The 25,204-nt window shown below is 33.8% G+C and overlaps 2 long non-coding RNA genes across 7 annotated transcripts in view; both read left to right on the top strand.

Moving 5' to 3' along the window:
• LOC146946887 (uncharacterized) overlaps positions 1-24,946 on the top strand; it is a 40,956-nt gene extending 16,010 nt beyond the window's left edge. For 3 of the 6 annotated variants that reach the window (XR_015026848.1, XR_015026852.1, XR_015026849.1), the window contains 7 exons: positions 10,393-10,483; positions 12,459-12,549; positions 14,525-14,615; positions 18,658-18,748; positions 20,724-20,814; positions 22,790-22,880; positions 24,856-24,944. This is a non-coding gene — a long non-coding RNA (uncharacterized LOC146946887). Of the gene's footprint in view, positions 1-10,392; positions 10,484-12,458; positions 12,550-14,524; positions 14,616-18,657; positions 18,749-20,723; positions 20,815-22,789; positions 22,881-24,855 lie in introns of all 6 variants that reach the window. The other 3 variants (XR_015026851.1, XR_015026847.1, XR_015026850.1) reach the window with 3 other exon arrangements.
• LOC146946888 (uncharacterized) lies at positions 45-8,933 on the top strand. The gene is made up of 3 exons (XR_015026853.1): positions 45-667; positions 2,440-6,942; positions 8,715-8,933. It is a non-coding gene; the product is annotated as an uncharacterized LOC146946888 (long non-coding RNA).
• Positions 24,947-25,204: the final 258 nt, after the last annotated feature.

The following is a 25,204-nucleotide window of genomic DNA, read 5'->3' as shown; positions in this document are numbered from 1 at the left end:
GAGAAGATTGAACTTGTCCCTTGATTTGAAAAATGATATGTGAACCTGTAACATCCCGCTCGTCTGCTAAAGGAAATTTCACCTGTTAAATATATCAGAGGACTTAAATTCATGGAAAAGTTAGTTAATGGAAAATATTTTATAACATGTCAGCATAACACGGGAAAGTACCAGAGTCGTTGTTCTAGCACGTTGAGGCAAGGGTAAAAAGGTAATTGCACGCCAGAAGATATTTATTTGATTTTGGGGCAAGAATTATTTCATAATTCTTATTCTCTTCTCTCTCTTAGGTTGAGAAAATATCTTCTCCTCCTCCTCTCTTCCCTCTCACGCCTCCATCTCCCATCCCTCCACCAAACCTTTCCAAATTTTCTCCCTTCCTTGGCAAGCTTCTAAGTTATGGTTCCTCATGATCTTTGAGCTAAGAGAAGCTTGTATTATGTTTGATTTATCTACCTCTCCTCTCAAGAAATGGATTCAAAGAAATAAGGGTTTGTTGGTGTTGAGTGAAGATGAAGTTTGAAGCTTGATCTTGAACATGTTATGGTTCTTTTATGGCAAAGAATGGCAAGTTTGGATGGTTTAATCAAGAAAAGCAAGTTGATTATGAGCTAGGGTTTTGGTTGTTGAAGCTTGGGACTAGAGGATGTTACAAGAAATTTACTAGGTGAGTTCCATAGATAGATTACCCACCTTTGGGGTTGTTTAATCTTGTGAAGAATAATGATTTATGTTAAGTTTAATTTTTATGAAACTTTAGTACCCCAAGCCAATCCTAGTTGTTTATATGTTAAAATTGCCATGATATATGTTTAAATAAGTCTATACATGTTGTTGTATGAGTTTGATGCATTACAGGGTCGAATTGGACAAGTTTTGGGTCGAAAATGGCGAAAACTCGTAGCCGAAAACACCGAAAACGCAACAATCGCAGCGCTGCGCCTGTACAAGGGCGCTAGGCGCCCACACACAGGGAGCTAGCGCTAGGCGCCCTACTCCTGGCGCCAGGCGCCCCAGACAGGACAACGTTCGCGTTGTTCTGCGTTCGGGTGCTTGGGGGCAGTCGTGTGGGGGTCCGTAGCGATCGTTTCGACGTGTTCTTTTGCTGTTTTCACTTGCTTTTCTACTGGAACAAACTTGGCTTTATAAAGTCATAGAATTTTCTAAATGGCTTAAGACTCGGGTTTTGGCATTTTCGGTCTTTAGTAACTTTTGAAAATTGCACATCTCGTCAATTGATCCTTGCATCATTAATCATGGCAATCTTAGCATGTACAACAAGAATGGCACAAGAGAGTTTACATATGATGGGGTAGTAATGAACGAAGGAAGGGCATGTATGTAGAGCCTCGGCTTAGCTAGTCGAGAACTAGAAAGATAGCAAGAATCCATAGAATGATAAGACGCGAAGTGTAATCTCTTCGCACATGAGTTAGAATGATTTAGCAAGTACGTAAGCCGTGGATTGACTAGTTAGTCTCTCCACCATGATTAGGTATGAATATGAATAAGTAAGAGTTTACCACTAATCGGTTCGATTAAGGTTCCGAGGTAAACAATCAAGTATGTACATGTTTAACTTATATGCACGACAAGACCATGACTTAATATGTGTAGGTGACATGTCTCTTGATATCCACATCAGGGGGATACAAGGGGTTCTCATTATGAGAACGATTCAAGCCGTAAGGGACCCGCATGTCACTGAGTAAACAAGACGTAGGTGCTCGTGTCTCTTGTTATCCACGCCAGGGGGATACGGGAGGTTCTCGACCTAAGGGGAACGGTTTAAGCCGCAAGGGACCCGCACGACACCGAGGGAGTCCGATGTACGTACATCGGTCATGTATGGGATTGATCTCGGGGTTACTCCACTCGGGACTATCCGTAAAATGAATCAAGATAATAACTGTTTGTTCAACGCTAACCCATGAATGAACTTAGACACGATTATGTTTATTATGACTATGTTATGTTTATGCTCAAGATCGAGCCATGTATGATTATGTTTAAGAACAAGGACAAGAGCATGAAATGCTATTAGACGAGAGCAAGATATGTATAGGACACGTAAAGAATATGATACCAGTGACGATCTTAGGTTCCCTAATCGTCCGGTTTAGAATCATGTCATGATATGCTACTTTATTTATGTTTAGGCCTTGTACGTAAAGCGTACACTTGGCAATGCGGTTTAGGTTCCCTCAACCGCCATGACATGTATAGATGATAAACCTATAACAAGTTAAGATATGATTATGACGGCTCTAGTATGCACTACCGTCTAAGCATGCAAGTCCCCACACACGTATAATCAACCGTCAGGTTGTAATGTAGACACGTGGTGACCGTAGGTTTCCCCTTAAGGTCACCTATAGCCTAGGTATTAGGGGAACTCACTGAGACATTATGTCTCATCCCAATCCCTATTTGTTTCAGATAAGCAGGATGTTTATGCATGTTCGGAGCCGGATGGATATTACTTCAAGGGTTCGTTCGTAAAGCTTCAGGACGTTATGGACATCAAGGATGTATTTTATGTGTGGATGAGTTGTGTTGTATTATTATTTATACGAACGTAACTTGATGTAAATATTATTCATTCGGGAAAAATTTTATGTTGTATATTTTAATGTATCCAGTACTAATATTAACGCACGTGCCAGACTTTCTAGATACGTCTGGTATGGGTGTTACAATTGGTATCAGAGCAGGTCGATTCAGACCGTGCCTTGGGTCATTAAATTACAACTAAGGTAGTGGGACCATTGGGTTCCGGGTAAAAGTTCTAATTGTTGTTGTTAGTTGAGCCTGATCAACTCAATTTAACATTCGATGATTAGAGCAGATGCCTGAGAGCTGAATAGGACCCAGGAAGAACGAAGTATGTGATGAAGAAGTTTGATCGTGCCAAAAGGTGGCCGGTGAACTAATCAAGTAGAAGTGTGAATCCTCCGGGAATGTAAGATATGTTAAGAAAGAACGTTCCGACAAATTTGACTATGATGTTAGTAATACTTCAAGTATCCGTAAGTGAAGAAGTCGGATATATATATATTCTGGAACGTAAGTACAAGACTACAAGTTAAGGATAAGTCGATATGTGTTGATGGAGTTAATAAGATCTCAGGGATTGAGATATGAGGACGGAAGATAAAGATTTGTATGTTCAGCGGGAATAAGATTCTAACAGTGAATGAATTAGCAGAGAAATAAGTTAAGCCGTTCGTAGTGAATGAAGTTAAGTACATGTATGTTGGATGAAGTTGAAGTCTTATGTGTAATTTTTATGTCAAGTAATATGATGAATAAGACATTAGTTTCTAAGGTGCCGTGAATTGAATCGATTGATGTTAATGCTTGCCATGCAAAGGTTATAAAATTGTTTTAAGATGTTTGGAATGAATGATGTGCACTAGATTACTTGAGAAAATGAGATTTTCTATGCAAAGTATGTTTTCTGGAAAATTAATTTTTAGAAAATTACGCCAATAGAGAAAATTTCGCTAATAGCGAAATTACTCCAGAGGGTTCCGCTAATAGCGAAACTGGAGCGAAAATTTTCAGTTTTTCCAAAAACTGTCATTTCGTCTCTAGGGCCTTAGTAGCTATTGGGGGTTGTTTTCACAATCTTTTATGTAACATGCACTCTCTATAACATCAAGTATCGAATGCACATCATACACCCTATGATTTTTAAGGAAGAAAATGCATGGACAACTATTAACGGAATCAATCCGGTTCAAGGTAACATTAGTAGTTAACGTGGTAAGAGCTGGCAAAGAGCCTGGGTCAAGAGTTTTAAGGTTTCGATTTATGGAACGGATTAAGTGGATGCAAAGGCATGAGATGGAAAGTAAAGTGGTAGAGAATTATACGAATGTCACAAGATTTTCAGGTTTTATGAAGTCATGAGTACCCCCGGATCTATGTTTTGCTTAATTGAATTGCTAAAGCCCGTTAAATGTTGAATTCAAAAGTTTACAAGATTTTAGAAAGGTAGACACATATGGGTGATTGGAGTTGATGTTTATAGATTTTAAAATGGAATTTTGTAGGTACCGGTTGTTACGACTCACGTAGAGTGGGCTAAACTCACGGGAACTAAAGTTAGATGACACAGTTGTGTTGTCAACTTATTCCGTGATTTTAGAGCAACGACTGGGGCCGAATTTATTACGTTTTTATATAAAGAGAAATTGTCAACGCCAATGACCCGTGTGTTGTATTATAATGTTTTCTTAAAGAAAGAAATTAACGAGCAAGCATCCGTTGATTACGCAAAACATAGTATACGAGAATACAAGAATACAATGAAGTATGATCAGGAAAAATATGTATGAATTTATGATAAGTCTACTATGGGAATTCAAGATTTCTCAGAAACAAGTTTATGTATGACAAGTGTATGTTATGAGGTGAACTCAACTAGTGAGAAAGTAAGATCTATTCCCAAGTAAATTAATATGGTAATTCGACAAATCTATCGCAAGATCCAATCTTGCAAGGTATTGTGAGGTGCATGTTCATGGCAAGGTTCGCCACATGAAATGTTTTGAGGAAGAGTTTAAGAAGATGATGCTCATATGTGAAGTTTCAGTTGTCTTAATGGATTATAGTATTGGTTAAGGCCAACTGGTGGGAATCAGAGTGGTGCAACGAAAGTTAATTGGCATAGTGTTAACAGTAATCATGGAACATGGAATGAGATAGTAAGAGCCTTCGTTAGAGCATTATGGGACAAGCGAGAAGTTCTCGAAATGTTAAGTAAGAAAGGAGACTTATAGAATCAGTTATGAAAAGGTTAAAGATATGTGGATGTGTCTTGATCTCAGTATGATAAGAAAGGCTAGATACACAACAAATGAAGAATATGTGCTATAATAAAAAAGATGCATGTAAAATTATGTGCTATGACAAGAGAAATACATGAAAGAGTCGAGAGGTTCCTTTTTGTGACTTAGAGTAATAATTGAGCTATCAATTGTGAAGCCGGTATTAAAAGAAGAAGTGTTATGCAGGATAAGGTAACAATATGTGATCGTAACCGGATATGATGTGTTGAAGGTTCAAGTTTATTGTTCTTAGAACGAGGAAAAGAGATAATGTTATGAGGGTCAAGGATCCTATATTATTTATGTTATGCAATTATGTAAGTCTCCAAGATATGTATGTAAGTCAAGAAAGAATAAGAAAGAAGTTACTTTAAAGATCAAGAATTTCATTCTGGATGAAGATATAAATCATGAGATATGCACGATTAAGTGCATACTCTCTTATGTCAGACTTGTTAAACGATCACGATACTTGCTATGAAGATTTCGAACTATGATTTAAGAACTCTTAAATTTAAAATGGGTATTGAGGGACTTGGAAACGAAATTATTTAAACATGACAATTTTTCACAAAATTCTTTTAAAAGATTATGTCTCTATTCGTTCCAAAGATCCAAATACTCATGTTTAGAAAACTTTTCAAAGTAATATGTTAGAACGAGTATCGTTATTATTTAACAAGAAGCAACATTTGAAAGTATGCGATGATTATGGAGAGTAATATGTGTTGAAGTAAACAACAAAGTTTTTCGAAAATTCTCAGGAGGCGTACAATTATATGTTAAGAGAATTCAGTGCAAGAGGTCTAAGACGGAAGTTTTAAGAGCATGCAAGCTATAAGATGGGTTGATGAATGACGTATGTATCGATGCATTTAATTTCACCTCTCCCTGACAAGTTATATGAGTCATCTATGGGTTTGGGTGTAGTAAGAATGGTAATGAGATCGAAAGATTTCTTAAGACTCTGAAAAGAGATAAGATATTCGTAGAATCGTCAAGAAAAGTAATGTCAGAAAGAGGCACATGTCTCAAGGTATAATAAGGAAAGTCGTGTTTTAACTATGTATGTGTATGAAAAATGTTTTATGCTGCAAGTAAGCACTGCAGGGCAAACCTGGTATCCGATAGGATTCCAGTTAAAAAGGCAAATCCTGAGTGTTCATGTTTATGATAAGATGCCTTTATGAATGGTTTATGTTAAGTGGGTAAGTTACGAGTCTGAGACAATAAGTTTATGTGTAGCAAGGTAACTTCCAAGTCATGATATACTAAGAAAACTCTAAGATTGAATGATATTAAGATCAAGAAGGCTAAGTTCAGTAACCTGAGGGTTAAGAAACAAGATGAGGACACGATACGATGAATCCTTTGAGTATGTATGAATCGAAATGTATGGCTCGGACCAAAGATAGTAAGTTTTGTCAAGATGATTGGTAGTCGATCTCTAAATTTCGAGGACGAAATTTCTTTAAGGGGGGTAGAGTGTAACATCCCGCTCGTCTGCTAAAGGAAATTTCACCTGTTAAATATATCAGAGGACTTAAATTCATGGAAAAGTTAGTTAATGGAAAATATTTTATAACATGTCAGCATAACACGGGAAAGTACCAGAGTCGTTGTTCTAGCACGTTGAGGCAAGGGTAAAAAGGTAATTGCACGCCAGAAGATATTTATTTGATTTTGGGGCAAGAATTATTTCATAATTCTTATTCTCTTCTCTCTCTTAGGTTGAGAAAATATCTTCTCCTCCTCCTCTCTTCCCTCTCACGCCTCCATCTCCCATCCCTCCACCAAACCTTTCCAAATTTTCTCCCTTCCTTGGCAAGCTTCTAAGTTATGGTTCCTCATGATCTTTGAGCTAAGAGAAGCTTGTATTATGTTTGATTTATCTACCTCTCCTCTCAAGAAATGGATTCAAAGAAATAAGGGTTTGTTGGTGTTGAGTGAAGATGAAGTTTGAAGCTTGATCTTGAACATGTTATGGTTCTTTTATGGCAAAGAATGGCAAGTTTGGATGGTTTAATCAAGAAAAGCAAGTTGATTATGAGCTAGGGTTTTGGTTGTTGAAGCTTGGGACTAGAGGATGTTACAAGAAATTTACTAGGTGAGTTCCATAGATAGATTACCCACCTTTGGGGTTGTTTAATCTTGTGAAGAATAATGATTTATGTTAAGTTTAATTTTTATGAAACTTTAGTACCCCAAGCCAATCCTAGTTGTTTATATGTTAAAATTGCCATGATATATGTTTAAATAAGTCTATACATGTTGTTGTATGAGTTTGATGCATTACAGGGTCGAATTGGACAAGTTTTGGGTCGAAAATGGCGAAAACTCGTAGCCGAAAACACCGAAAACGCAACAATCGCAGCGCTGCGCCTGTACAAGGGCGCTAGGCGCCCACACACAGGGAGCTAGCGCTAGGCGCCCTACTCCTGGCGCCAGGCGCCCCAGACAGGACAACGTTCGCGTTGTTCTGCGTTCGGGTGCTTGGGGGCAGTCGTGTGGGGGTCCGTAGCGATCGTTTCGACGTGTTCTTTTGCTGTTTTCACTTGCTTTTCTACTGGAACAAACTTGGCTTTATAAAGTCATAGAATTTTCTAAATGGCTTAAGACTCGGGTTTTGGCATTTTCGGTCTTTAGTAACTTTTGAAAATTGCACATCTCGTCAATTGATCCTTGCATCATTAATCATGGCAATCTTAGCATGTACAACAAGAATGGCACAAGAGAGTTTACATATGATGGGGTAGTAATGAACGAAGGAAGGGCATGTATGTAGAGCCTCGGCTTAGCTAGTCGAGAACTAGAAAGATAGCAAGAATCCATAGAATGATAAGACGCGAAGTGTAATCTCTTCGCACATGAGTTAGAATGATTTAGCAAGTACGTAAGCCGTGGATTGACTAGTTAGTCTCTCCACCATGATTAGGTATGAATATGAATAAGTAAGAGTTTACCACTAATCGGTTCGATTAAGGTTCCGAGGTAAACAATCAAGTATGTACATGTTTAACTTATATGCACGACAAGACCATGACTTAATATGTGTAGGTGACATGTCTCTTGATATCCACATCAGGGGGATACAAGGGGTTCTCATTATGAGAACGATTCAAGCCGTAAGGGACCCGCATGTCACTGAGTAAACAAGACGTAGGTGCTCGTGTCTCTTGTTATCCACGCCAGGGGGATACGGGAGGTTCTCGACCTAAGGGGAACGGTTTAAGCCGCAAGGGACCCGCACGACACCGAGGGAGTCCGATGTACGTACATCGGTCATGTATGGGATTGATCTCGGGGTTACTCCACTCGGGACTATCCGTAAAATGAATCAAGATAATAACTGTTTGTTCAACGCTAACCCATGAATGAACTTAGACACGATTATGTTTATTATGACTATGTTATGTTTATGCTCAAGATCGAGCCATGTATGATTATGTTTAAGAACAAGGACAAGAGCATGAAATGCTATTAGACGAGAGCAAGATATGTATAGGACACGTAAAGAATATGATACCAGTGACGATCTTAGGTTCCCTAATCGTCCGGTTTAGAATCATGTCATGATATGCTACTTTATTTATGTTTAGGCCTTGTACGTAAAGCGTACACTTGGCAATGCGGTTTAGGTTCCCTCAACCGCCATGACATGTATAGATGATAAACCTATAACAAGTTAAGATATGATTATGACGGCTCTAGTATGCACTACCGTCTAAGCATGCAAGTCCCCACACACGTATAATCAACCGTCAGGTTGTAATGTAGACACGTGGTGACCGTAGGTTTCCCCTTAAGGTCACCTATAGCCTAGGTATTAGGGGAACTCACTGAGACATTATGTCTCATCCCAATCCCTATTTGTTTCAGATAAGCAGGATGTTTATGCATGTTCGGAGCCGGATGGATATTACTTCAAGGGTTCGTTCGTAAAGCTTCAGGACGTTATGGACATCAAGGATGTATTTTATGTGTGGATGAGTTGTGTTGTATTATTATTTATACGAACGTAACTTGATGTAAATATTATTCATTCGGGAAAAATTTTATGTTGTATATTTTAATGTATCCAGTACTAATATTAACGCACGTGCCAGACTTTCTAGATACGTCTGGTATGGGTGTTACAGAACCTATTTTGTTTTAAATAAGGTAAAATGAAAGTCTTGAAATGACCCTTGTCGTGAAAATGAGATTGTAGCCTATATGATTAAAAGTTTGATAAATATGAAGGTTGAATTTGTCCCTCGATGTCCTTTGATGCGTAACATAATATGTGAACCTATTTGGTTTTAAATTTGGTAACAGAAAGTAATGGCATGACCCTTATTGCAAAAACGAGATTTTAGCTTATATGCTTAAAGGTTTGACAATTTTTAAGTTTGACCATGTCCCTCGATGTCCCTTGACGCGAAACATGATATGTGAACCTATTTGGTTTCGTATTCGGTAAAATGAAGGTATTGGAATGTCCCTTGTTGCGAAAACGAGATTTTAGACTATATGGTTACAATTTTGATAAATATGAAGGTTGAACTTGTCCCTCAACTTCCCTTGATTTAAAACTTGATATTTGGACATATTTGATTTTAAATTCGGTAATATAAAAGTATTGGAATGACCCATGTCGCGAAAATTTGATTTTGGTATATATGCCTACAAGTTTGATAAATGAGAAGTTTGAACTTGTCCCTTGATGCGAAACATGAGGCGAAAATGAGATTTTAGCCTATATGGTTTGAAGTTTGATAAAGGTTGAACTTGTCCCTCGATGTCCCTTGATGCAAAATATGATATATGAAACTATTTGGTTTTGTATTCGGTAAAATGAAAGTGTATTGGAATGACCCTTGTCACAAAAATGAGATTTTAGCGTATATGGTTAGAAGTTTGATAAATATGAAGGTTGAATTTGTCGCTCGATGTCCTTTGATGCGTAACATAATATTGAACATATTTGGTTTTAAATTATGTAAATAGAAAGTAATGAGATGATCCTTGCTGCGAAAACGAAATTTTAGCTAATATCGTTACAAGTTTGATAAATATGAAGGTTGAACCCTCGATGGCCCTTGATGCAAAACATGATATGTGATCCTATTTGGTTTCATATTCGGTAAAATGAAAGTATTGGAATGTTCATTGTCGCGAAAACGAGATTTTAGCCTATATGGTTAGAAGTTTGATAAATATGAAGGTTGAACTTGTCCCTCTATATCCCTTTATGCGAAACATGATATTTGAACCTATTTTGTTTTAAATTTGGTAAATTGAACACATGCTTTTTCTCTCCTATCATATTTTTTATCGATGACTGTTGTCGCAAAAATGAGGTTTTAGCATTTATGGTTACGAAAATGATAAATGAGAAGGTTGAACTTGTACCTCGATGTCCCTTGGTGCGAAATATGATTTTTAAGCTGAGTTTGTTTGGATTTTGCAAAACTGGAAGTATGAAAATGTGGTTCAATGATCCTCAAACCGAAAATGATTTTAGTTTAATATAAATTTGATAAATAGGAAAGTTAATATTTTGTTTCGATGACAGTTGACGCTAATATGTGATATTTGATTAAATGGGAAGAAATACGAAGCTTCTTGATTGATGGATCAATCGTTAAATATGCAGTTCTCTCAAGGTTAGTCTTGTAACACTTGTAAATTTAGTTTCTTTAATCACCACAACATCTCTCTTTATTCATCTTTTACCATTTGTTTTAGTTTTTTAAGATATTGAATTTTGTTGTCAAAATATAATCTCTTTCGTATGTTTTGTTTATTTTTTTTATCGATTGTCTTTTGAGTTTATAACTTTGGAGTTTTTTTCTTTTTATTTTATTGAGTTATGTCTTCTGTTTGCCGCGAAAAACAGATTTTAGCTTAAATGGTTACATGTTTGATAAATTGGAAGTTCAATTGGAAGTTTGAACTTGTCCCTCGGTAAATATAAAGTATTGGGATGACCCTTGTCACAAAAACGAGATTTTAGCCTATATGGTTACAAAGTTTGATAAATGGGAAGTTTGAAATTATCTCTTGATGTCGCTTGATGTGAAACATGATATGTGAACCTATTTGTTTTTGTATTTGGTAAAATGAAAGTATTGGAATGATCCTTGTCGCAAAAAAGAGAATGATTACAAGTTTGATAAATGAGAAGATTGAACTTGTCCCTTGATTTGAAAAATGATATGTGAACCTATTTTGTTTTAAATAAGGTAAAATGAAAGTCTTGAAATGACCCTTGTCGTGAAAATGAGATTGTAGCCTATATGATTAAAAGTTTGATAAATATGAAGGTTGAATTTGTCCCTCGATGTCCTTTGATGCGTAACATAATATGTGAACCTATTTGGTTTTAAATTTGGTAACAGAAAGTAATGGCATGACCCTTATTGCAAAAACGAGATTTTAGCTTATATGCTTAAAGGTTTGACAATTTTTAAGTTTGACCATGTCCCTCGATGTCCCTTGACGCGAAACATGATATGTGAACCTATTTGGTTTCGTATTCGGTAAAATGAAGGTATTGGAATGTCCCTTGTTGCGAAAACGAGATTTTAGACTATATGGTTACAATTTTGATAAATATGAAGGTTGAACTTGTCCCTCAACTTCCCTTGATTTAAAACTTGATATTTGGACATATTTGATTTTAAATTCGGTAATATAAAAGTATTGGAATGACCCATGTCGCGAAAACTTGATTTTGGTATATATGCCTACAAGTTTGATAAATGAGAAGTTTGAACTTGTCCCTTGATGCGAAACATGAGGCAAAAATGAGATTTTAGCCTATATGGTTTGAAGTTTGATAAAGGTTGAACTTGTCCCTCGATGTCCCTTGATGCAAAATATGATATATGAAACTATTTGGTTTTGTATTCGGTAAAATGAAAGTGTATTGGAATGACCCTTGTCACAAAAATGAGATTTTAGCCTATATGGTTAGAAGTTTGATAAATTTGAAGGTTGAATTTGTCCCTCGATGTCCTTTGATGCGTAACATAATATTGAACATATTTGGTTTTAAATTATGTAAATAGAAAGTAATGAGATGATCCTTGCTGCGAAAACGAAATTTTAGCTAATATCGTTACAAGTTTGATAAATATGAAGGTTGAACCCTCGATGGCCCTTGATGCAAAACATGATATGTGAACCTATTTGGTTTCATATTCGGTAAAATGAAAGTATTGGAATGTTCATTGTCGCGAAAACGAGATTTTAGCCTATATGGTTAGAAGTTTGATAAATATGAAGGTTGAACTTGTCCCTCTATATCCCTTTATGCGAAACATGATATTTGAACCTATTTTGTTTTAAATTTGGTAAATTGAACACATGCTTTTTCTCTCCTATCATATTTTTTATCGATGACTGTTGTCGCAAAAATGAGGTTTTAGCATTTATGGTTACGAAAATGATAAATGAGAAGGTTGAACTTGTATCTCGATGTCCCTTGGTGCGAAATATGATTTTTAAGCTGAGTTTGTTTGGATTTTGCAAAACTGGAAGTATGAAAATGTGGTTCAATGATCCTCAAACCGAAAATGATTTTAGTTTAATATAAATTTGATAAATAGGAAAGTTAATATTTTGTTTCGATGACAGTTGACGCTAATATGTGATATTTGATTAAATGGGAAGAAATACGAAGCTTCTTGATTGATGGATCAATCGTTAAATATGCAGTTCTCTCAAGGTCAGTCTTGTAACACTTGTAAATTTAATTTCTTTAATCACCACAACATCTCTCTTTATTCATCTTTTACCATTTGTTTTAGTTTTTTTAGATATTGAATTTTGTCGTCAAAATATAATCTCTTTCGTATGTTTTGTTTATTTTTTTTATCGATTGTCTTTTGAGTTTATAACTTTGGAGTTTTTTTCCTTTTATTTTATTGAGTTATGTCTTCTGTTTGCCGCGAAAAACAGATTTTAGCTTAAATGGTTACATGTTTGATAAATTGGAAGTTCAATTGGAAGTTTGAACTTGTCCCTCGGTAAATATAAAGTATTGGGATGACACTTGTCACAAAAACGAGATTTTAGCCTATATGGTTACAAAGTTTGATAAATGGGAAGTTTGAAATTATCTCTTGATGTCGCTTGATGTGAAACATGATATGTGAACCTATTTGTTTTTGTATTTGGTAAAATGAAAGTATTGGAATGATCCTTGTCGCAAAAAAGAGAATGGTTACAAGTTTGATAAATGAGAAGATTGAACTTGTCCCTTGATTTGAAAAATGATATGTGAACCTATTTTGTTTTAAATAAGGTAAAATGAAAGTCTTGAAATGACCCTTCTCGTGAAAATGAGATTGTAGCCTATATGATTAAAAGTTTGATAAATATGAAGGTTGAATTTGTCCCTCGATGTCCTTTGATGCGTAACATAATATGTGAACCTATTTGGTTTTAAATTTGGTAACAGAAAGTAATGGCATGACCCTTATTGCAAAAACGAGATTTTAGCTTATATGCTTAAAGGTTTGACAATTTTTAAGTTTGACCATGTCCCTCGATGTCCCTTGACGCGAAACATGATATGTGAACCTATTTGGTTTCGTATTCGGTAAAATGAAGGTATTGGAATGTCCCTTGTTGCGAAAACGAGATTTTAGACTATATGGTTACAATTTTGATAAATATGAAGGTTGAACTTGTCCCTCAACTTCCCTTGATTTAAAACTTGATATTTGGACATATTTGATTTTAAATTCGGTAATATAAAAGTATTGGAATGACCCATGTCGCGAAAATTTGATTTTGGTATATATGCCTACAAGTTTGATAAATGAGAAGTTTGAACTTGTCCCTTGATGCGAAACATGAGGCGAAAATGAGATTTTAGCCTATATGGTTTGAAGTTTGATAAAGGTTGAACTTGTCCCTCGATGTCCCTTGATGCAAAATATGATATATGAAACTATTTGGTTTTGTATTCGGTAAAATGAAAGTGTATTGGAATGACCCTTGTCACAAAAATGAGATTTTAGCGTATATGGTTAGAAGTTTGATAAATATGAAGGTTGAATTTGTCCCTCGATGTCCTTTGATGCATAACATAATATTGAACATATTTGGTTTTAAATTATGTAAATAGAAAGTAATGAGATGATCCTTGCTGCGAAAACGAAATTTTAGCTAATATCGTTACAAGTTTGATAAATATGAAGGTTGAACCCTCGATGGCCCTTGATGCAAAACATGATATGTGAACCTATTTGGTTTCATATTCGGTAAAATGAAAGTATTGGAATGTTCATTGTCGCGAAAACGAGATTTTAGCCTATATGGTTAGAAGTTTGATAAATATGAAGGTTGAACTTGTCCCTCTATATCCCTTTATGCGAAACATGATATTTGAACCTATTTTGTTTTAAATTTGGTAAATTGAACACATGCTTTTTCTCTCCTATCATATTTTTTATCGATGACTGTTGTCGCAAAAATGAGGTTTTAGCATTTATGGTTACGAAAATGATAAATGAGAAGGTTGAACTTGTACCTCGATGTCCCTTGGTGCGAAACATGATTTTTAAGCTGAGTTTGTTTGGATTTTGCAAAACTGGAAGTATGAAAATGTGGTTCAATGATCCTCAAACCGAAAATGATTTTAGTTTAATATAAATTTGATAAATAGGAAAGTTAATATTTTGTTTCGATGACAGTTGACGCTAATATGTGATATTTGATTAAATGGGAAGAAATACGAAGCTTCTTGATTGATGGATCAATCGTTAAATATGCAGTTCTCTCAAGGTTAGTATTGTAACACTTGTAAATTTAATTTCTTTAATCACCACAACATCTCTCTTTATTCATCTTTTACCATTTGTTTTAGTTTTTTTAGATATTGAATTTTGTCGTCAAAATATAATCTCTTTCGTATGTTTTGTTTATTTTTTTTATCGATTGTCTTTTGAGTTTATAACTTTGGAGTTTTTTTCTTTTTATTTTATTGAGTTATGTCTTCTGTTTGCCGCGAAAAACAGATTTTAGCTTAAATGGTTACATGTTTGATAAATTGGAAGTTCAATTGGAAGTTTGAACTTGTCCCTCGGTAAATATAAAGTATTGGGATGACCCTTGTCACAAAAACGAGATTTTAGCCTATATGGTTACAAAGTTTGATAAATGGGAAGTTTGAAATTATCTCTTGATGTCGCTTGATGTGAAACATGATATGTGAACCTATTTGTTTTTGTATTTGGTAAAATGAAAGTATTGGAATGATCCTTGTCGCAAAAAAGAGAATGGTTACAAGTTTGATAAATGAGAAGATTGAACTTGTCCCTTGATTTGAAAAATGATATGTGAACCTATTTTGTTTTAAATAAGGTAAAATGAAAGTCTTGAAATGACCCTTGTCGTGAAAATGAGATTGTAGCCTATATGATTAAAAGTTTGATAAATATGAAGGTTGAATTTGTCCCTCGATGTCCTTTGATGCGTAACATAATATATGAACCTATTTGGTTTTAAATTTGGTAACAGAAAGTAATGGCATGACCCTTATTGCAAAAACGAGATTTTAGCTTATATGCTTAAAGGTTTGACAATTTTTAAGTTTGACCATGTCCCTCGATGTCCCTTGACGCGAAACATGATATGTGAACCTATTTGGTTTCGTATTCGGTAAAATGAAGGTATTGGAATGTCCCTTGTTGCGAAAACGAGATTTTAGACTATATGGTTACAATTTTGATAAATATGAAGGTTGAACTTGTCCCTCAACTTCCCTTGATTTAAAACTTGATATTTGGACATATTTGATTTTAAATTCGGTAATATAAAAGTATTGGAATGACCCATGTCGCGAAAATTTGATTTTGGTATATATGTCTACAAGTTTGATAAATGAGAAGTTTGAACTTGTCCCTTGATGCGAAACATGAGGCGAAAATGAGATTTTAGCCTATATGGTTTGAAGTTTGATAAAGGTTGAACTTGTCCCTCGACGTCCCTTGATGCAAAATATGATATATGAAACTATTTGGTTTTGTATTCGGTAAAATGAAAGTGTATTGGAATGACCCTTGTCACAAAAATGAGATTTTAGCCTATATGGTTAGAAGTTTGATAAATATGAAGGATGAATTTGTCCCTCGATGTCCTTTGATGCGTAACATAATATTGAACCTATTTGGTTTTAAATTATGTAAATAGAAAGTAATGAGATGATCCTTGCTGCGAAAACGAAATTTTAGCTAATATCGTTACAAGTTTGATAAATATGAAGGTTGAACCCTCGATGGCCCTTGATGCAAAACATGATATGTGAACCTATTTGGTTTCATATTCGGTAAAATGAAAGTATTGGAATGTTCATTGTCGCGAAAACGAGATTTTAGCCTATATGGTTAGAAGTTTGATAAATATGAAGGTTGAACTTGTCCCTCTATATCCCTTTATGCGAAACATGATATTTGAACCTATTTTGTTTTTAAATTTGTTAAATTGAACACATGGTTTTTCTCTCCTATCATATTGTTTCTCGATGACTCTTGTCGCAAAAATGAGGTTTTAGCATTTATGGTTACGAAAATGATAAATGAGAAGGTTGAACTTGTACCTCGATGTCCCTTGATGCGAAATATGATTTTTAATCTGAGTTTGTTTGGATTTTGCTAAACTGGAAGTATGAAAATGTGGTTCAATGATCCTCAAACCGAAAATGATTTTAGTTTAATATAAATTTGATAAATAGGAAAGTTAATATTTTGTTTCGATGACAGTTGACGCTAAAATGTGATATTTGATTAAATGGGAAGAAATACGAAGCTTCTTGATTAATGGATCAATCGTTAAATATGCAGTTCTCTCAAGGTTAGTCTTGTAACACTTGTAAATTTAATTTCTTTAATCACCACAACATCTCTCTTTATTCATCTTTTACCATTTGTTTTAGTTTTTTTAGATATTGAATTTTGTCGTCAAAGTATAATCTCTTTCGTATGTTTTGTTTATTTTTTTTATCGATTGTCTTTTGAGTTTATAACTTTGGAGTTTTTTTCTTTTTATTTTATTGAGTTATGTCTTCTGTTTGCCGCGAAAAACAGATTTTAGCTTAAATGGTTACATGTTTGATAAATTGGAAGTTCAATTGGAAGTTTGAACTTGTCCCTCGGTAAATATAAAGTATTGGGATGACCCTTGTCACAAAAACGAGATTTTAGCCTATATGGTTACAAAGTTTGATAAATGGGAAGTTTGAAATTATCTCTTGATGTCGCTTGATGTGAAACATGATATGTGAACCTATTTGTTTTTGTATTTGGTAAAATGAAAGTATTGGAATGATCCTTGTCGCAAAAAAGAGAATGGTTACAAGTTTGATAAATGAGAAGATTGAACTTGTCCCTTGATTTGAAAAATGATATGTGAACCTATTTTGTTTTAAATAAGGTAAAATGAAAGTCTTGAAATGACCCTTGTCGTGAAAATGAGATTGTAGCCTATATGATTAAAAGTTTGATAAATATGAAGGTTGAATTTGTCCCTCGATGTCCTTTGATGCGTAACATAATATGTGAACCTATTTGGTTTTAAATTTGGTAACAGAAAGTAATGGCATGACCCTTATTGCAAAAACGAGATTTTAGCTTATATGCTTAAAGGTTTGACAATTTTTAAGTTTGACCATGTCCCTCGATGTCCCTTGACGCGAAACATGATATGTGAACCTATTTGGTTTCGTATTCGGTAAAATGAAGGTATTGGAATGTCCCTTGTTGCGAAAACGAGATTTTAGACTATATGGTTACAATTTTGATAAATATGAAGGTTGAACTTGTCCCTCAACTTCCCTTGATTTAAAACTTGATATTTGGACATATTTGATTTTAAATTCGGTAATATAAAAGTATTGGAATGACCCATGTCGCGAAAATTTGATTTTGGTATATATGCCTACAAGTTTGATAAATGAGAAGTTTGAACTTGTCCCTTGATGCGAAACATGAGGCGAAAATGAGATTTTAGCCTATATGGTTTGAAGTTTGATAAAGGTTGAACTTGTCCCTCGATGTCCCTTGATGCAAAATATGATATATGAAACTATTTGGTTTTGTATTCGGTAAAATGAAAGTGTATTGGAATGACCCTTGTCACAAAAATGAGATTTTAGCGTATATGGTTAGAAGTTTGATAAATATGAAGGTTGAATTTGTCCCTCGATGTCCTTTGATGCGTAACATAATATTGAACATATTTTGTTTTAAATTATGTAAATAGAAAGTAATGAGATGATCTTTGCTGCGAAAACGAAATTTTAGCTAATATCGTTACAAGTTTGATAAATATGAAGGTTGAACCCTCGATGGCCCTTGATGCAAAACATGATATGTGAACCTATTTGGTTTCATATTCGGTAAAATGAAAGTATTGGAATGTTCATTGTCGCGAAAACGAGATTTTAGCCTATATGGTTAGAAGTTTGATAAATATGAAGGTTGAACTTGTCCCTCTATATCCCTTTATGCGAAACATGATATTTGAACCTATTTTGTTTTAAATTTGGTAAATTGAACACATGCTTTTTCTCTCCTATCATATTTTTTATCGATGACTGTTGTCGCAAAAATGAGGTTTTAGCATTTATGGTTACGAAAATGATAAATGAGAAGGTTGAACTTGTACCTCGATGTCCCTTGGTGCGAAATATGATTTTTAAGCTGAGTTTGTTTGGATTTTGCAAAACTGGAAGTATGAAAATGTGGTTCAATGATCCTCAAACCGAAAATGATTTTAGTTTAATATAAATTTGATAAATAGGAAAGTTAATATTTTGTTTCGATGACAGTTGACGCTAATATGTGATATTTGATTAAATGGGAAGAAATACGAAGCTTCTTGATTGATGGATCAATCGTTAAATATGCAGTTCTCTCAAGGTTAGTCTTGTAACACTTGTAAATTTAATTTCTTTAATCACCACAACATCTCTCTTTATTCATCTTTTACCATTTGTTTTAGTTTTTTTAGATATTGAATTTTGTTGTCAAAATATAATCTCTTTCGTATGTTTTGTTTATTTTTTTTATCGATTGTCTTTTGAGTTTATAACTTTGGAGTTTTTTTCTTTTTATTTTATTGAGTTATGTCTTCTGTTTGCCGCGAAAAACAGATTTTAGCTTAAATGGTTACATGTTTGATAAATTGGAAGTTCAATTGGAAGTTTGAACTTGTCCCTCGGTAAATATAAAGTATTGGGATGACCCTTGTCACAAAAACGAGATTTTAGCCTATATGGTTACAAAGTTTGATAAATGGGAAGTTTGAAATTATCTCTTGATGTCGCTTGATGTGAAACATGATATGTGAACCTATTTGTTTTTGTATTTGGTAAAATGAAAGTATTGGAATGATCCTTGTCGCAAAAACGAGAATGGTTACAAGTTTGATAAATGAGAAGATTGAACTTGTCCCTTGATTTGAAAAATGATATGTGAACCTATTTTGTTTTAAATAAGGTAAAATGAAAGTCTTGAAATGACCCTTGTCGTGAAAATGAGATTGTAGCCTATATGATTAAAAGTTTGATAAATATGAAGGTTGAATTTGTCCCTCGATGTCCTTTGATGCGTAACATAATATGTGAACCTATTTGGTTTTAAATTTGGTAACAGAAAGTAATGGCATGACCCTTATTGCAAAAACGAGATTTTAGCTTATATGCTTAAAGGTTTGACAATTTTTAAGTTTGACCATGTCCCTCGATGTCCCTTGACGCGAAACATGATATGTGAACCTATTTGGTTTCGTATTCGGTAAAATGAAGGTATTGGAATGTCCCTTGTTGCGAAAACGAGATTTTAGACTATATGGTTACAATTTTGATAAATATGAAGGTTGAACTTGTCCCTCAACTTCCCTTGATTTAAAACTTGATATTTGGACATATTTGATTTTAAATTCGGTAATATAAAAGTATTGGAATGACCCATGTCGCGAAAATTTGATTTTGGTATATATGCCTACAAGTTTGATAAATGAGAAGTTTGAACTTGTCCCTTGATGCGAAACATGAGGCAAAAATGAGATTTTAGCCTATATGGTTTGAAGTTTGATAAAGGTTGAACTTGTCCCTCGATGTCCCTTGATGCAAAATATGATATATGAAACTATTTGGTTTTGTATTCGGTAAAATGAAAGTGTATTGGAATGACCCTTGTCACAAAAATGAGATTTTAGCCTATATGGTTAGAAGTTTGATAAATATGAAGGTTGAATTTGTCCCTCGATGTCCTTTGATGCGTAACATAATATTGAACATATTTGGTTTTAAATTATGTAAATAGAAAGTAATGAGATGATCCTTGCTGCGAAAACGAAATTTTAGCTAATATCGTTACAAGTTTGATAAATATGAAGGTTGAACCCTCGATGGCCCTTGATGCAAAACATGATATGTGAACCTATTTGGTTTCATATTCGGTAAAATGAAAGTATTGGAATGTTCATTGTCGCGAAAACGAGATTTTAGCCTATATGGTTAGAAGTTTGATAAATATGAAGGTTGAACTTGTCCCTCTATATCCCTTTATGCGAAACATGATATTTGAACCTATTTTGTTTTAAATTTGGTAAATTGAACACATGCTTTTTCTCTCCTATCATATTTTTTATCGATGACTGTTGTCGCAAAAATGAGGTTTTAGCATTTATGGTTACGAAAATGATAAATGAGAAGGTTGAACTTGTACCTCGATGTCCCTTGGTGCGAAATATGATTTTTAAGCTGAGTTTGTTTGGATTTTGCAAAACTGGAAGTATGAAAATGTGGTTCAATGATCCTCAAACCGAAAATGATTTTAGTTTAATATAAATTTGATAAATAGGAAAGTTAATATTTTGTTTCGATGACAGTTGACGCTAATATGTGATATTTGATTAAATGGGAAGAAATACGAAGCTTCTTGATTGATGGATCAATCGTTAAATATGCAGTTCTCTCAAGGTTAGTCTTGTAACACTTGTAAATTTAATTTCTTTAATCACCACAACATCTCTCTTGATTCATCTTTTACCATTTGTTTTAGTTTTTTTAGATATTGAATTTTGTTGTCAAAATATAATCTCTTTCGTATGTTTTGTTTATTTTTTTTATCGATTGTCTTTTGAGTTTATAACTTTGGAGTTTTTTTCTTTTTATTTTATTGAGTTATGTCTTCTGTTTGCCGCGAAAAACAGATTTTAGCTTAAATGGTTACATGTTTGATAAATTGGAAGTTCAATTGGAAGTTTGAACTTGTCCCTCGGTAAATATAAAGTATTGGGATGACCCTTGTCACAAAAACGAGATTTTAGCCTATATGGTTACAAAGTTTGATAAATGGGAAGTTTGAAATTATCTCTTGATGTCGCTTGATGTGAAACATGATATGTGAACCTATTTGTTTTTGTATTTGGTAAAATGAAAGTATTGGAATGACCCTTGTCGCAAAAAAGAGAATGGTTACAAGTTTGATAAATGAGAAGATTGAACTTGTCCCTTGATTTGAAAAATGATATGTGAACCTATTTTGTTTTAAATAAGGTAAAATGAAAGTCTTGAAATGACCCTTCTCGTGAAAATGAGATTGTAGCCTATATGATAAAAAGTTTGATAAATATGAAGGTTGAATTTGTCCCTCGATGTCCTTTGATGCGTAACATAATATGTGAACCTATTTGGTTTTAAATTTGGTAACAGAAAGTAATGGCATGACCCTTATTGCAAAAACGAGATTTTAGCTTATATGCTTAAAGGTTTGACAATTTTTAAGTTTGACCATGTCCCTCGATGTCCCTTGACGCGAAACATGATATGTGAACCTATTTGGTTTCGTATTCGGTAAAATGAAGGTATTGGAATGTCCCTTGTTGCGAAAACGAGATTTTAGACTATATGGTTACAATTTTGATAAATATGAAGGTTGAACTTGTCCCTCAACTTCCCTTGATTTAAAACTTGATATTTGGACATATTTGATTTTAAATTCGGTAATATAAAAGTATTGGAATGACCCATGTCGCGAAAATTTGATTTTGGTATATATGCCTACAAGTTTGATAAATGAGAAGTTTGAACTTGTCCCTTGATGCGAAACATGAGGCAAAAATGAGATTTTAGCCTATATGGTTTGAAGTTTGATAAAGGTTGAACTTGTCCCTCGATGTCCCTTGATGCAAAATATGATATATGAAACTATTTGGTTTTGTATTCGGTAAAATGAAAGTGTATTGGAATGACCCTTGTCACAAAAATGAGATTTTAGCCTATATGGTTAGAAGTTTGATAAATATGAAGGTTGAATTTGTCCCTCGATGTCCTTTGATGCGTAACATAATATTGAACATATTTGGTTTTAAATTATGTAAATAGAAAGTAATGAGATGATCCTTGCTGCGAAAACGAAATTTTAGCTAATATCGTTACAAGTTTGATAAATATGAAGGTTGAACCCTCGATGGCCCTTGATGCAAAACATGATATGTGAACCTATTTGGTTTCATATTCGGTAAAATGAAAGTATTGGAATGTTCATTGTCGCGAAAACGAGATTTTAGCCTATATGGTTAGAAGTTTGATAAATATGAAGGTTGAACTTGTCCCTCTATATCCCTTTATGCGAAACATGATATTTGAACCTATTTTGTTTTAAATTTGGTAAATTGAACACATGCTTTTTCTCTCCTATCATATTTTTTATCGATGACTGTTGTCGCAAAAATGAGGTTTTAGCATTTATGGTTACGAAAATGATAAATGAGAAGGTTGAACTTGTATCTCGATGTCCCTTGGTGCGAAATATGATTTTTAAGCTGAGTTTGTTTGGATTTTGCAAAACTGGAAGTATGAAAATGTGGTTCAATGATCCTCAAACCGAAAATGATTTTAGTTTAATAAAAATTTGATAAATAGGAAAGTTAATATTTTGTTTCGATGACAGTTGACGCTAATATGTGATATTTGATTAAATGGGAAGAAATACGAAGCTTCTTGATTGATGGATCAATCGTTAAATATGCAGTTCTCTCAAGGTTAGTCTTGTAACACTTGTAAATTTAATTTCTTTAATCACCACAACATCTCTCTTTATTCATCTTTTACCATTTGTTTTAGTTTTTTTAGATATTGAATTTTGTCGTCAAAATATAATCTCTTTCGTATGTTTTGTTTATTTTTTTTATCGATTGTCTTTTGAGTTTATAACTTTGGAGTTTTTTTCTTTTTATTTTATTGAGTTATGTCTTCTGTTTGCCGCGAAAAACAGATTTTAGCTTAAATGGTTACATGTTTGATAAATTGGAAGTTCAATTGGAAGTTTGAACTTGTCCCTCGGTAAATATAAAGTATTGGGATGACACTTGTCACAAAAACGAGATTTTAGCCTATATGGTTACAAAGTTTGATAAATGGGAAGTTTGAAATTATCTCTTGATGTCGCTTGATGTGAAACATGATATGTGAATCTATTTGTTTTTGTATTTGGTAAAATGAAAGTATTGGAATGATCCTTGTCGCAAAAAAGAGAATGGTTACAAGTTTGATAAATGAGAAGATTGAACTTGTCCCTTGATTTGAAAAATGATATGTGAACCTATTTTGTTTTAAATAAGGTAAAATGAAAGTCTTGAAATGACCCTTGTCGTGAAAATGAGATTGTAGCCTATATGATTAAAAGTTTGATAAATATGAAGGTTGAATATGTCCCTCGATGTCCTTTGATGCGTAACATAATATGTGAACCTATTTGGTTTTAAATTTGGTAACAGAAAGTAATGGCATGACCCTTATTGCAAAAATGAGATTTTAGCTTATATGCTTAAAGGTTTGACAATTTTTAAGTTTGACCATGTCCCTCGATGTCCCTTGACGCGAAACATGATATGTGAACCTATTTGGTTTCGTATTCGGTAAAATGAAGGTATTGGAATGTCCCTTGTTGCGAAAACGAGATTTTAGACTATATGGTTACAATTTTGATAAATATGAAGGTTGAACTTGTCCCTCAACTTCCCTTGATTTAAAACTTGATATTTGGACATATTTGATTTTAAATTCGGTAATATAAAAGTATTGGAATGACCCATGTCGCGAAAATTTGGTTTTGGTATATATGCCTACAAGTTTGATAAATGAGAAGTTTGAACTTGTCCGTTGATGCGAAACATGAGGCGAAAATGAGATTTTAGCCTATATGGTTTGAAGTTTGATAAAGGTGGAACTTGTCCCTCGATGTCCCTTGATGCAAAATATGATATATGAAACTATTTGGTTTTGTATTCGGTAAAATGAAAGTGTATTGGAATGACCCTTGTCACAAAAATGAGATTTTAGCCTATATGGTTAGAAGTTTGATAAATATGAAGGTTGAATTTGTCCCTCGATGTCCTTTGATGCGTAACATAATATTGAACATATTTGGTTTTAAATTATGTAAATAGAAAGTAATGAGATGATCCTTGCTGCGAAAACGAAATTTTAGCTAATATCGTTACAAGTTTGATAAATATGAAGGTTGAACCCTCGATGGCCCTTGATGCAAAACATGATATGTGAACCTATTTGGTTTCATATTCGGTAAAATGAAAGTATTGGAATGTTCATTGTCGCGAAAACAAGATTTTAGCCTATATGGTTAGAAGTTTGATAAATATGAAGGTTGATCTTGTCCCTCTATATCCCTTTATGCGAAACATGATATTTGAACCTATTTTGTTTTAAATTTGGTAAATTGAACACATGCTTTTTCTCTCCTATCATATTTTTTATCGATGACTGTTGTCGCAAAAATGAGGTTTTAGCATTTATGGTTACGAAAATGATAAATGAGAAGGTTGAACTTGTACCTCGATGTCCCTTGGTGCGAAATATGATTTTTAAGCTGAGTTTGTTTGGATTTTGCAAAACTGGAAGTATGAAAATGTGGTTCAATGATCCTCAAACCGAAAATGATTTTAGTTTAATATAAATTTGATAAATAGGAAAGTTAATATTTTGTTTCGATGACAGTTGACGCGATAATGTGATATTTGATTAAGTGCGAAGAATTACGAAGCTTCTTGATTGATGGATCAATCGTTAAATATGCAGTTCTCTCAAGGTTAGTCTTGTAACACTTGTAAATTTAATTTCTTTAATCACCACAACATCTCTCTTTATTCATCTTTTACCATTTGTTTTAGTTTTTTTAGATATTGAATTTTGTCGTCAAAATATAATCTCTTTCGTATGTTTTGTTTATTTTTTTTATCGATTGTCTTTTGAGTTTATAACTTTGGAGTTTTTTTCTTTTTATTTTATTGAGTTATGTCTTCTGTTTGCCGCGAAAAACAGATTTTAGCTTAAATGGTTACATGTT

Source organism: Medicago sativa, chromosome 2, assembly GCF_051527215.1.
Source record: "Medicago sativa cultivar Bolivia chromosome 2, Bolivia_mono, whole genome shotgun sequence".
Lineage (NCBI taxonomy): Eukaryota > Viridiplantae > Streptophyta > Magnoliopsida > Fabales > Fabaceae > Medicago > Medicago sativa.
This window is presented reverse-complemented; position numbering and strand designations above follow the sequence as displayed.